Source organism: Episyrphus balteatus, chromosome 4 (genome assembly GCF_945859705.1).
Source record: "Episyrphus balteatus chromosome 4, idEpiBalt1.1, whole genome shotgun sequence".
Classification (NCBI taxonomy): Eukaryota; Metazoa; Arthropoda; class Insecta; order Diptera; family Syrphidae; genus Episyrphus; species Episyrphus balteatus.
This window is the reverse complement of record NC_079137.1, coordinates 81,298,740-81,313,039: the sequence shown is the minus strand read 5'-3', so window position 1 is coordinate 81,313,039 and position 14,300 is coordinate 81,298,740. Positions and strand designations below refer to the sequence as shown.

Below are 14,300 nucleotides of genomic sequence, written 5' to 3'. Positions count from 1 at the left end.
CTTAAAAAAAACCCCCTTATCTGAAACACTTTTGTCATCGTTTAAGAGAAAAACCCGCTTAAATGAAAGAGAAATTGTTACATTTTGCCGTTTCACTTAAGCGGGTTTGACTGTAAAGGATTTTTTAACTCATCTCCATAAATTTTTCCTGAATGCAATACAATGTATTCCTGAGGCTATCATTTCATGGAAAATTAAAGTTGAGAGAATGTTTAAATATTGAAAATATTCATAACCTTTAGAATAGTTGATATGACAATAGAAACGCAAATAAAGTAATTTTTTTGGATTTAAAACTTGGAAGATCTTTTTTGAATGCAAAAAAAAAAAAATTACAAAGAATCGTGTCAGTCGTTTATGAAAGTATTTATATACATGAAATGCTTTTACCAAATCTTTGCCACTCCATTGAGCTATCTTAATGGCTTCAGGGGTGTTAAACACTGAACAAATATTCATTTTCTCATTGTTACCATAGCCATCATTGCAAATTCCCCACGCGTTAAATTTTATTTTTTTTATTGTTTTTTTTTTTTTTTACATTTAGATAGAAAACTGTTGTGTTGGCACCCAAAAACTTAAAGTTTTCTTTTTGGCATTTCGAGCTAACAATTATTCAGAATAAATAAATAACTTTTCAATAAATTATTCATAAACGTTAACACCGTGAGTTTAAACTAAATAAAAATTACTACATGCGTGCTGAACTAATAAAATAGTACTTAATGAGGAACATTTCTCGTAATTCTGAGGCAAATGGTTATTCTTTTTAAACAAAAAGACCTTAAAAAAAAAATAAGCTCAATAGGTACTTTAAAACTTTTATGAAAAATCAATGTACCGAAGTTGGTGTGTACTCTAAGAATATTTTTGTTTATGAATCGGAAAATTGCTGACGTCTAAACACAAGCTAAATCTAAAAAATAAGAATAAAAGATAAAATAACCTTAAAATAAATTATACTGATTATGATCTGGAATCAGTACATAAAACATAAGGAACATCGTTTTCAATACCTAACACTTATTTTATAAAATAATATGCATACTAACCTATTTAGTGCCTACACAATGAGGATAGAAAGTAATAGTCACAGTACAGCATAATGTACTGAATATGTTAGGCCTTTTTGTACATGTACATTGTACACATTACATACTGTCAGTTTTGTAGGTAGGTACTTTATATTATGTAGATATTTATGTGCTGAGTCAAACTGACTTCTATGAACTGAATACGGACCTTGATATAGTGAGTAGAAAGTGTTAAGTACTAACTTATGTATGTTAATGTGTACTGTTTGAATTTTAATAAATGTACTGAATCAAAACTCCAGTGAGCGGAGTTCAAGTACTACTTTTTAGGCATACGCAATTTTGTATTATATATGTATTTTTGCAATACATAAACATTAGTAATCAACACACAAAGCGTGTATTCAGTACTTCAATGTACTCATGTATTAAGTTATACCTTTAAAATTCTCTTAAGTTTATATTCAGTACATAACATTCCTGTATTTAATACAAGTTTCTTAATAAAAATTCTACGGCGTGTATTTAAATGTTTGAACTTTAACAAAGTTAAATTATGTACTCAATACATAAGTAACGTACTTATAGCTCATATAACTCTGTATCAAGAGTTATGAAAAACAAAGAACAAAACAAACTTGATTTGTAAGTTTTTTATGGCAAACATCTTAGCCTGATTACCTAAATTCACAACAACAGTATCGTTGTTTTTTTATAGTTACAAATATATTGAGTAACGCAATTTCGTTCACAAAAAATTTCAGCAAAAATAAAAGTACCTATTATTATTTTTTATAAACCTTCAATTATTGATAATTTGCTTTTTTTTTTAAACACACGACAGATTATTATTATTAAAACTTATCTAAATAGTCTATTGAATAGACCCTTTTGGATGGAACAAATTCGTTCAAGAGTTTTTATTGGCGATTATGATTCCTTGGCATACAAGAATACTCCAGCCAAAAGTGCTACTAAATCCATTGGTGCATTTCTGGGAAAACGGCAACACTGGTCGGTTTTCAGTTTTTTTGATTTAACTCGAAAACCAAGCCTGACTTTGAAATGGTTCAAAGACACTTTTCATAGCAAATTAAATTTTCTGTCAAGTTAAGATAGTTAAAAAATTTTAAAAATTATTTTTGACTAAAACTCTAACCTAAAATCAAAGAAAAAAAAGTTAAAAAATTGACAATTTTATTTTTTTTTACTAAATCAAGGGGCATTTTGTGTATGTAGCCGGAACGTCCAAACTTTGTACTAATGAAATAAAGTAGAGGTAAAATCCTTTGATAATATGCAATTTTAAATTTTTTTTGTCAAGAAACAACTTAAATGTACCTATTCAAAAATTAGCACTTTTTCTAAATTTTTGACTTTTTTAGTTAAAAGCAAGTTTTTAAAACTCAATAAAATCGTATTGATTGGTAACTTTTAGACTTTTAAAGTAAACATACTTCGAGGGATTGATTTAATATAAACTAAATATGACAAACAAAAAAATTTATTTGCATCCTTATGGCCTTTTGTGCAATTTTGTGTATGTGCATTTTTATAAATTCGGGTCGAATGGATGGACGGAGAGCCATTAGCTTTGGTCTATTGCATAGAAGAACATTTAATACCAACTCTTTTACTGTTTTCAATGGCCTGAAAAACAATTCTTGTAAAATCCGCGACCAAAGAAAAGTTTCTCTTGAAAAACGAAAAAAAATACTCTAATGAGTTTGAAACAAAATAGCTCAGGCAAATTAGTAAATCAAATTGCACTTTTCGCGGGACAAATTTTTTTCATGGAACGTGTTTAGGTGAATGTCCTTATCGTAAAAGTGAATTTTTTGGGATGATAAGATATCGGGAACAGCCGCCATCTTGGAAAAGAGGTCGGTGCCGTTTTTATTTTATAACTCCATTTTAACTCGTTTAAACCAAAAATGTCCGAGGATAAACTTATTATCAATTAAATTATCTAAAAAATGATATACAAATGAATTCCGTGAGTTAGTTAAATTCAATTTTATAGTCGGTCAAAGTCCGGGTTCTTCTCGCAAGGTTAAGACAATATGACATTTTTTCAAATATCTGAAGAACTTTTGATTTGTTTGGGATTTTCTTAAAGAATGAATTATAGCACTTTTAATTATCTATGAAATGAACCCTTTATTGCTTTTGTAACCATCACATTGTAGAAGCAACCAAACGTCGAAGTCATGATATACGATTTTTAAACTGAACATATTTGGGATTTCAATAGTTCAAATAAACAATCAAAAATTAAACACAATAGTCTCGAAAACATAACGGCTTACACACCTCATATCTTGAGTTATACTTATCGTAATGCTGAGATTGAGGTGTTCATGTTTAGGAAAAATGACAGGGCATCAGTTCATATATTTAGAATTTTAAATAGTGTCACTTTAGCTTATTCACATTAATTGGAAAATTCACTTCATTTAAAACCTCGAAAACCATATAAAGGTTAACATTGAAGATTTCAAACTTTGAATTCAATATTTAGACGAATATAGTTAAAAAACTGTTTACTTTTATTTTGGAGGTATATCCAATTCAAAAATTTTCTCGGTCTAATAGAAGAGAACTTGTTATTTTCTCACTTTTGGATAGTAGAATGTGAACTTCGACGTTAGATGGCTTATACATTATGTTGGTTACAGTAACGATAAAGGGCTCATTTCATAGATAATTAAAAGTGCTATAATTCATTCTCTAAGAAAATCCCAAACAAATCAAAAGTTCTTCAGATATTTGAAAAAAAGTCATATTGTCTTAACCTTGCGAGAAGAACCCGGACTTTGACCGACTATAAAATTGAATTTAACTAACTCACGGAATTCATTTGTATATCATTTTTTAGATAATTTAATTGATAATAAGTTTATCCTCGGACATTTTTGGTTTAAACGAGTTAAAATGGAGTTATAAAATAAAAACGGCACCGACCTCTTTTCCAAGATGGCGGCTGTTCCCGATATCTTATCATCCCAAAAAATTCACTTTTACGATAAGGACATTCACCTAAACACGTTCCATGAAAAAAATTTGTCCCGCGAAAAGTGCAATTTGATTTACTAATTTGCCTGAGCTATTTTGTTTCAAACTCATTAGAGTATTTTTTTTCGTTTTTCAAGAGAAACTTTTCTTTGGTCGCGGATTTTACAAGAATTGTTTTTCAGGCCATTGAAAACAGTAAAAGAGTTGGTATTAAATGTTCTTCTATGCAATAGACCAAAGCTAATGGCTCTCCGTCCATCCATTCGACCCGAATTTATAAAAATGCACATACACAAAATTGCACAAAAGGCCATAAGGATGCAAATAAATTTTTTTGTTTGTCATATTTAGTTTATATTAAATCAATCCCTCGAAGTATGTTTACTTTAAAAGTCTAAAAGTTACCAATCAATACGATTTTATTGAGTTTTAAAAACTTGCTTTTAACTAAAAAAGTCAAAAATTTAGAAAAAGTGCTAATTTTTGAATAGGTACATTTAAGTTGTTTCTTGACAAAAAAAATTTAAAATTGCATATTACACTGGTCAACAAAATTGAACTTTTTTTTTGCCACAAGAACCAAGATATACTTTTCTAGTATTTTTTGGGGTGCTGAATCCGAATCTGAAGTCAGAAAAATTTGATTGGCCTCCGTTTTTGAGATATTACCGTTATAAAATGCTTAAAAACGTCATTTTGGCTGTTTTCGATCTTCTGTTTTTATGTGGGATAATTCATTATAAACAAATTTGTACCGATGATTATAAGAACAGACATTTTTCTTTCAAAAACTGTTTTAATTTTCCCGATGTCTCTTTTATTGCTCGAGATATCTTAAATTTAAGTTAGGAAGCCAAAGAGACACTAATTTTATTCTAAATTTTGAGTCCCTCGGCATAAAATTTTTGCCACAAGAATCAAAATATACTTTTCTAAAGGTTTTTGGGTTGCTAAACTTGAATCCGCAATCAGAAAAATTCTATTGGCCTCTGTTCTTGAAATATAACCGTTATAATAAAAACCATTTTTTGCATTTTATAACGGTAATATTTCAAGAACGGAGGCCAATAGAATTTTTCTGATTCCGGATTCGAGTTCAGCAACCCAAAAACCTCTAGAAAAGTATATTTTGGTTCTTGTGGCAAAAAAAGTTAAATTTGGTTGGCCAGTGCCGCTTCTGAGTCAAAGACCGGTACTTAATTTTTTAATATCTCGGGCAGTAAAAGAGATATCGGAAAGATTTAAACATTTTTTGGAAGAATAAAACCAGTTCTTATGGACACCGTTATAATTTTTTTTCAAAATGAATTGCCCCACATAAAAACATAACCTCGAAAACAGCCAAAATGACGTTTTTCGGCATTTTCTAACGGTAATATTTCAAAAACGGAGGCCAATCAATATTTTCTGACTTCAGATTCGAGTTTAGCACATCAAAAACATATAGAAAAGTAAACTTTGGTTCTTGTGGCAAAAACCTTGTTGACCAGTGTTATCAAAGGATTTTACCTCTACTTTATTTCATTAGTACAAAGTTTGGACGTTCCGGCTACATACACAAAATGCCCCTTGATTTAGTAAAAAAAAATAAAATTGTCAATTTTTTAACTTTTTTTTCTTTGATTTTAGGTTAGAGTTTTAGTCAAAAATAATTTTTAAAATTTTTTAACTATCTTAACTTGACAGAAAATTTAATTTGCTATGAAAAGTGTCTTTGAACCATTTCAAAGTCAGGCTTGGTTTTCGAGTTAAATCAAAAAAACTGAAAACCGACCAGTGTTGCCGTTTTCTCAGAAATGCACCAATGGATTTAGTAGCACTTTTGGCTGGAGTATTCTTGTATGCCAAGGAATCATAATCGCCAATAAAAAGTCTTGAACGAATTTGTTCTATTTTTGCTCTGGAGCTCGGGTCTATTAAATAGACTATAAATATTTGACTTATGTAACAAAATAACAAATATTACAACCTCCTTATCGTTACGTAACACATTCGAATATTTGGTATAAAATGAGCTACTTTCAGAGGATAAAGTATATTAGTGACTCTAACTACTAACCGTACCAAGTCAAAATGTTTAACTTACAAAATTTAACAACATTTGCCCTCATTGTTGTCATTGGATTCCTAATGGTATGAAAAAAGAAATTTAAACATCTTGATCGCTAATTATAAACTGGTTTTATATTCTAGAATCTAGGAATGGCGGATGCCGAAACTACTCGTCGTCCACGTTGGATTTTTCCACTTTTATAGGTGTTATGAAAACGTTTTCTGTTTTAACAGTAACTATTAATTCTAGCAGTTACTGAGGACCAGTTGTCCAATAAAACACATATAATTGCAATCAGATTAAAATTCAAGCTTATTATTTTTAATTTTAACAAAAAAAAAAAAAAAGAAAACAACAAAAAAACCAAAAAAATAGGAATTACATAATATTAAATGCTATGCGGGGTGTCTTTAAACAATCGCAAGTGTCAACGTTCTTCTTCAGGACTAATATACATTGTCTTTTTAAATAATAAGAGTTTTCTAAAAATGGTTTTAGTTGGTTTTGGATGCTGTTTTTATTTTAAATATTTAAAAATTCAAAGATTTGAAAAAGAAATTTTAAACTTTCGAAATTTCAAAACAAAGAAAAATCATTTTAAGAAAACATCGAAACATCGACGAATAACTTGAAATTCTATAAAGACCTTAAGCCCGCTTAAGATTTAATATTTTAATATTTTGCTATACCATCGCTTAGGTTCAAAAAACTGTTCCATTTGTTTTTTGCACCAGAGAGGTCTAAATTTCGACTCCCAAGACAGCACAATCCTTTTTGTCAAAAATGATTTTAATACAAAAAAAAATATTGGGCTGTCCTGGGGCTTGAACATTGATCCTCTGGTGCAAAAGACAAATCTTTCAACAGTTTAACACAATGAACTGCTGGCTCTATATGCGTACATCTGTTTTAAGTTGGACTTGGCGTCATTTCGCTTGGCTTTTAAGATGAAATTGCAATCTAAAACACAATGCTAACAACCTCAGGCGTAGCGTAGCCGGTATTTATCTATATTTTTACAATGCGCAAAAAGTATACAAATAATTTATTGAAAACAATCATTTTCATCAAAAAAAAAGTAAAAAAAAATTGAATTTTTATCTTTTCATGTCATTAATTCCATTTTTCCCTAACAACCTATAAAAAAATGTATACCATGTGAAAGCTTATTATTTCACCTTTCATATGACATATCAATCTTATTTCAAAGATGCTTACAAGAGAAGTTAAGTTTTTAAGTCAACCATGTCGAATTTCCAGACTGAGATTACGGTACTTCCTACACTGGTGTTTTGAGGTTTTTCGCAAGTTTCTTGATTTAACATTGTGTAGCTTGTAGTTAGTCTACCGTTATAAATGAAAGGTAATTGTATCAGGATACTCATTAAAGTTTACTAAAATTTCTATCTGCTCTTGGTCAAAAGTTATAACCTGTTGAATTCTAAAATTTTATTTTACTGTTATCTCAAAATTGTGTTTACGAAAATGATTGAAATTTCGAAAAATTCGTGGTCATGGTCTATCATTACTCCATATATTGTATTCCTCTATCTATTAAAGAAAAAAAGATAAAAATAATAAACGATGAAAATCGGTTAAAAACGGTCTAAAAACGTGTTTTTTAAAAACTTGTTTCTTCCGTTATTCAGTCAAAACTCACTAAACGATTCCAATTTTTTGCACATGTATGGATAAGACCAAAACCTACATTACATTTTTTTGAACGCTCCAAAAAAAAAGCTAAAAATCAAAAACTACCCAAAAATACCCCTAAAAAACAAGGTGTTTTTCAAAAATTCATATTTCGAAACGCAGAGTGTTATAAAAAATCCGTACTAGAAGCCTAATTTTTTTTTCCTCATCTTTAACCTGGCACCTTAAGAATTGTCAAAAAAAATTTTCCCTACCCAAAATCATCATTTTGTCATAGCCCAAACACGTGTACAACGTTCAAACAAAACGTTATAGCTTAGTTTCAAAATTTTTTAGAATTTTTTCTTAAATGCAGTTACTCTTAAATTAATTTCATCTATCTACAGCAAAAAAATTAACTCTCTACAACTTCGCGTTTAGATTTTAGCCAAAATTTCATCTTTCCGTTTTACCCCTGTTTACCCTATTAAATGACGGAATTTTTAAAAATCCTTCATTTGGATTAAGCTTTAGGTTATTATATTTCAAATAAACTATAGAAGATTTTTGTATCTCTAATAGTTTATTTTTAATTTTTAATTATTTTTTTTTTGCCGCACTGCGAAAGTGTGAGAGTGGAACGGGAGAAAATGGCGTCACTTTTTTGTATTGGCTGCCATGGTTCATCGATTTATAAGACGTTATCACGTCAAAAACTAGGAGGTGCTACTAGTTAAATGACATTCTTGTCAAAAAGTAATTTTTCATTCATTAACGCCGCAAAAGAAGTATAAATTCAGGTATATTTTTGTTCCACAGGCTATATTTAAGAACCTGCAAAATACACCTTGCTTTTTTATTACAGATTTGTTATCAATTTTCGATAGCAAACAAAATAAATACCATTACTTACACATTACCTATCACATTGATGCAACAAACAATGCATTACCCACTCTGAAGCTGTCTTCCAAACAAGCTAAATGCTTGAGTGATTTTAGAGCCGGCCGGCCGGCTTTTTGCCTTCGGAGTCGGTTCATTGAACATACGCGACAGGCGCAATGGTTTTTGATTTTAAAACCATCGATCGTTTCGGAAGGGAAATAGTTTCTCAATTGAATGCCATCTCGTTTGTAATTGAATGTTATTAGAGCCATTGTTGATGGTGGGGTCTGGTTTTGAGACTCTAAGCTGTCTTCTAGCTTTGGGTGGAGTAGTAAAAAAGTCGTCCGATAAATCATAGTACCTAATAGTTCCCAGCCCTTCCCCTCTGTGATCATGTTTAGTCGACCGGATGTTTTGCTAATATCGCTCGCTCCGAGAAAAAACTAACTTTTTTCCTGGTCCGTTCCACCTCTACCAGGTTTGCCATGTTACATGTTTTTTAGTTGTAACTTTGTGCTGTTGCATTCTTCTTCGAGTGTAGTCTGATATACCGACTCGATTGAAGCATCTTGATGGTCTCGTAAAGGGTCGCCCCACCGCATGATGTTGCGGTTCCGGTTGAGACTGTCTCAGCTGGTTGATAATGATCGTCATAATGATGATGGTGGCAGTAATGCCGGTAATGGTGTTATGCTATCCGAACAGCTGATTGCTTCGTTTAACCTTCGCATTGCCCGACATAAGTGGAATTCCTTTGTACTGTGACGGATCATATGTTATTTGCTCTTGTTCTTTGCTTCGTTTTTTTGTATTGTTTTTTTGCATACTTTCTCAGCGATTGGATTCTTGGAGTTATAACATGGTATGTGCATGTTATGAATTTATTTGTTGTTGTTGTTAATGTTCCTGTGGCATTACTTTTTGTAGTTGGACGTTTTTACTGTTTGAATGAAGGGATGGAGTTTATATACCAAAAAGCAACCATCAACATCAACCATCAGTGAAATGTGAGACCTTTAAGTTGTGCACTTCCCAGCAGCAGCAGACCAGCAGAAATGTATACCAAAACTCTTTATAGCTTCCCTTTAAACATACTCGTACCATTCCATATATACATTGTGTTTGCCCCTTTATACCTTGATTGTATTTTTGTATGTTCTGGAGCTAAGCTTACCTGACTGACGGTAAGGCCGGTATTACATGTTGTTGGATGTTTTTCTTAATCGTTGCACGTCAGAGAGTGATGTGTGCCAGTGCCTTTTGCATATATCTTCTCTCCATGATAAGTATTGTATTAGAGGAAATACGAGAAATCTTTGCTGACGAATAATAATTTTGTAAAAAAAAGGGCATCCAAGAGGGGTACGGTTTCCACAAGGCTAACCAACTTTTTAAGACTTGTAATATGATGTGGAGAGATATAGGTATTTTACATGTTCGTGGCGAATTTTTAATGCGGTTTGTGTGATTCGTGGAAAAATGTATCACTAGATCAGTAGTTTAAAAGATCAAGGAGCAGAAACAGGAATAAGAAATGTAAAAGGTTAGACGTTAGAGCGAGAGAGTCAAGGCTGAACGTTTTTAAAGGATCGGAATTTGGAACATTATTTTAGTCTTGAGTTTTTTTCTTATTTGAATATTCGGTTAGCAGAAAGTTACTAATGGGTAAGTAGACTTAAAGAAAACCTCTAATGCTCTGATTAGAAAATTCAAATTCAGTATCGAAAAACATTGGAACTTTTCTGTAATGAAAAAACTGTCCTATAGAAAATTTATTGTTTCGCTGAGAAAGTAGGTAATTTAATCCTCAGATTTTTTAGTAGGTAATAGGTGGATTTTCTTCTTTCCTTATTGATTTTCGAACTCGCAAGTAGTTTAAGTAGTGTACCAAATCGTCAAATTTCAATCAATAAACACCTTAGAGCGTATCTAACCTGAAGTTAACCTTAAACAATATTAAGAACCGGAGTGTACTCCATAGCCGTAGCTAGGATTTCATTTCGGGAGGGGTTAGTTTAGACCGACCAAATTTTATTTTACATATTTTAACATGCGAGCGTTAGCGAGCAAAAAAAATTTTTAGAAGCTTTCCGAAGCCTTATACAAAAAAACTATTTCGTAAGAGACTAGATACAATCAAAGGTTTAAACAGCAATAAAATGAAAAATTGACTCTTACTGATGGTTTGTTTCTATAAAAAGTATCTAGATTTGATGTTTTTGTCTCTTAGCCCGTTTGTTTATTGGGTTAGTTATTCAGCCAAAGAAAAATGTTTGGCATCCACAACATGTGTTGAATATTTAATGGATATATTTTTGACGTGGATTAAAAGTTTTCTTAAGCTGCAAAAAAAATATTTACAATTTCGAACTCCCAAAACGCGATGTGGTTTGAGTTTTTTCAAATTTCTTTGTTTATTTTGAACATTTATTTACAAAAATACACAAAACCCCTTTTATCAAAAATGTATTCTCTGAAGATACAAATTTTATCTGCACCCGGAACCGGATAAATTTTTAACAGCAGAAATTTTATTTTTTTAACTCTATAGTGTCTATAATATCCTTGGCTTAATATGTAACTCAATTCACACACGGCCTTAATATCGAATTCAGATTGAAATCTTCCACCTCAAATATTTTTTTTAATTTAATAAGTCTATGTAAAATAAATTGTATATCACATGATTTTGAAAAATTTTATTTTTAACCCCTAGTTCCGAGGTTCAAAAAAAAATTTGTTGACTTTAACGCCATTTAAGATTTAAATATTCCATATTATAACCTTTAAAAATGAATGTTTACAATATTTAGGCTGAAAGAAGAATTTTTTTGCATTTCGTTTCTTGTTTATATTCAGCTGTTTCCTTTTTTTGTGTTTATGACGTATTATTTCAAAAGTGAATTCTTCTAGCAAAAACAAATTGTTTAAAAAGAAGAGACACTCAATTTACGTTTAATCACTTTTGTGTATACGACTTATATACATAGTTACCAATTATAAGAGGGTTGAAAATTACATGCGAATCGGAATTTTATGAAAAAAAAAAATACTTTTTTCAGATACTTTATTTTGTTCAAAGCTTTTTGAAACTTAACCGGGACAAAATTGGAAAAGTCTTAAACGGAGATTTTCGATTTAGGTATACCTAACTAAAATATGAAATCAATCCATCAAGTTCTGCATACATATAAGTATGTGGGTCGTATTTGCTCAAAAAATTTCGGCGGGGGGTGGTTAAACCCTGTAACCCCTCCCCTAAATACGGCTATGGTGTACTCACATCACCACTCAACAGCGACATCTAACCACCTAGTACGTGTCATTAGAAAAAATTAATCATTTAATTTATTTTTTTTTTAATTTTTTATAATTCACACTTACTTCTAACATAATTGATTATGAGTCCTAGAGTGGTTAGAGAAAATCGAAATTAAATCTGTAAGATCATTAATTTTTATTAATATTACAAAGATTATTTTTTAATTAATTTTCCACCTGGTGGAGTTTAGAATAATTCGAACCGGGGAAGTTGAATGTAAAATTGTTGGATAATACAATATTAGATTCTTATCTTTCCTACATTTTGAATGAGGAATCGGCTATAATCTGTGCTCCTAAGAAAGCACTCCCACCAATTCCAGTTTTCGACCGAACTACTTGGTGAACACCTTACATTAGCTATTCAGACAGAACCACCGAAGGCCTGGGGTAAGGTCTCTACTTCGAGGTCTGGTTGCTGATTTGCTGAATCTTAGCATTCAAATATTTTTTATTCTTTGCATTCGGAGGAAGATACCTGCGGACCAAAGTCTCGAGACAAGTTTCGGTTTGCAATTATGAGTTCAAAGTGACTAGGCCTATGCATTTAGGTACAAAAAATTTTAAAAAAAATTCAGAATTTTCGATATAAAATCTATAGGTTAACCCTTTGCCGAAAAGAAGTGCATTTTAAAAAATTTCCTCCAAATCCATCAAGTGAGATATCAAAAGAAAGGTTTCTTAAACCTCTATTCATAGCTGAAAACCAAAAGTTTCTTGGAAGTCTGCTTGCTGAATAATTTGCATCCAAATATTTTTTTACATTCGAAGTCAGATATCTGGAGACCAAAAGTCTCAAAATAAGTTCTGGTTTATAGATATGAGTTCACAGTGAACAATGAACAGGCCTGACTCCAAATTTCGATCTCCGGTAAATCGCGGGTTTTATTTAGTAAAATCACAGGTTACCCCAGTTCCCCTGATTTTCTCATCAAAATTATGGTTATCGCTGTGATATCGCGGGTTGTGTCCTTGGTTGAAAGAAAATTTCAATCGCAACATTCATTCTAACTAGTAATATTGGGATTAATTAGATACATTTTATATCCGGGTTATCAGAACTATAGAAAACAAAATACTTTACTTCTCGTTTCTTCAACTTTTTTGAAACACCCAATTGTTTTTTCTTGACGCTGACTGATTGGCACATTTTTACTTGCTCTATAGGGCAAGTATTGGTTTCGTGTCAAAAAAAAATTTCGAGGTTTTAATCAAAACTAACATTACGATAGTCGAGAAGTCCAAAAAAGTGGGTTTCGTCATGACGTCCGTCGGTCTGTGCGTCGGTGCGTCGGTGAGTCCGTGCGTCCATCTGTACAAGTAGCTGCAGCCCAAACGGCTCGACAGATTTTCATGAAATTTGGTACAGATAGTTTTTCGTAATTTCCAAGGTTGTTTTTTTTGTTTTTTAATATCTCGCCTAGAACGTATACCTCCCATACAAACTTTTGGAGGTATTGCAATTTTCTCGAAAACTGCTCTAACAATTTTGATTAAATTTGACACAAGTAATGCTGTACGTATATCTAATATAACTGCGTTTTTAGTTTTTCTCAAAAAATACAAATAGTGGAAATATGACATTTTCTTTGTCGGCTCTTCCCGTCTATCGTTAATGAGTTATTCCAATTTTCTCGAAAACGGCTTTGACGATTTCGATTAAATTTGGTGTTCGTTATAGTCTTAGTGATTCTAACAAAACCGCGTTTTTAGTTTTTCAAAAAAAAAATTCGGAGAACGGAGATATGGCGTTGCCGTTTTGTGCCAAATTGATATATTTTTTAGTTACTATTGTATATTTCATCAAAGACTAATCCAATTTTATTCAAAATTTGCAGTCAGATATTTCTAATCATTTTGAAGTGTTAAATGTAAATAAAATTTAAAAAAGTTTTTGAAAAAAAAAATTTAAATGGAATTTTTTTTTTACTTTTATTTTTTTTTTTTTTGTTCAAAATTTAACGAAAATCTTTAATTTCCAATAGTAATTTAATATATACATACTTTGAACTACAAGAACAAGTACGTGCGGCCCCAGTCGTGCATTTTATTTAAAAAAGTTTCAGTACACAGAATATACTAAGCCACAAATACAGCCCATCATTAGCCAGTCGTCTCTTATTATACCTCGTCTGTGGAAGTGGAGAGTTGTCAAAAATCCTTTTTTAAAGGAGTTAAATGGAATATTGACGAATTTTTTTCAGTTTCATGTCTTTTTTTTTTTCTGTTGTAGGTTTGCGTTTCAAGGAGCGCAACTTTGTATTGAAATGGTAACCCATCATCATCTTTGTTGCCATCATCATCATTATTATCTTTATCATCATCATCGCACATCATTCATATGGAAATTAATAATTTTA

General features: G+C 31.2%; 2 long non-coding RNA genes across 2 annotated transcripts in view; both read left to right on the top strand.

The window, feature by feature from the left end:
* The window catches only part of LOC129918340 (uncharacterized), a 113,160-nt gene that overhangs the window by 85,619 nt on the left and 13,241 nt on the right, over positions 1-14,300 (top strand). The gene's annotated exons all lie outside the window — the stretch shown is intronic.
* Positions 6,096-6,412, top strand: LOC129918339 (uncharacterized). The gene is made up of 2 exons (XR_008772945.1): positions 6,096-6,182; positions 6,243-6,412. It is a non-coding gene; the product is annotated as an uncharacterized LOC129918339 (long non-coding RNA).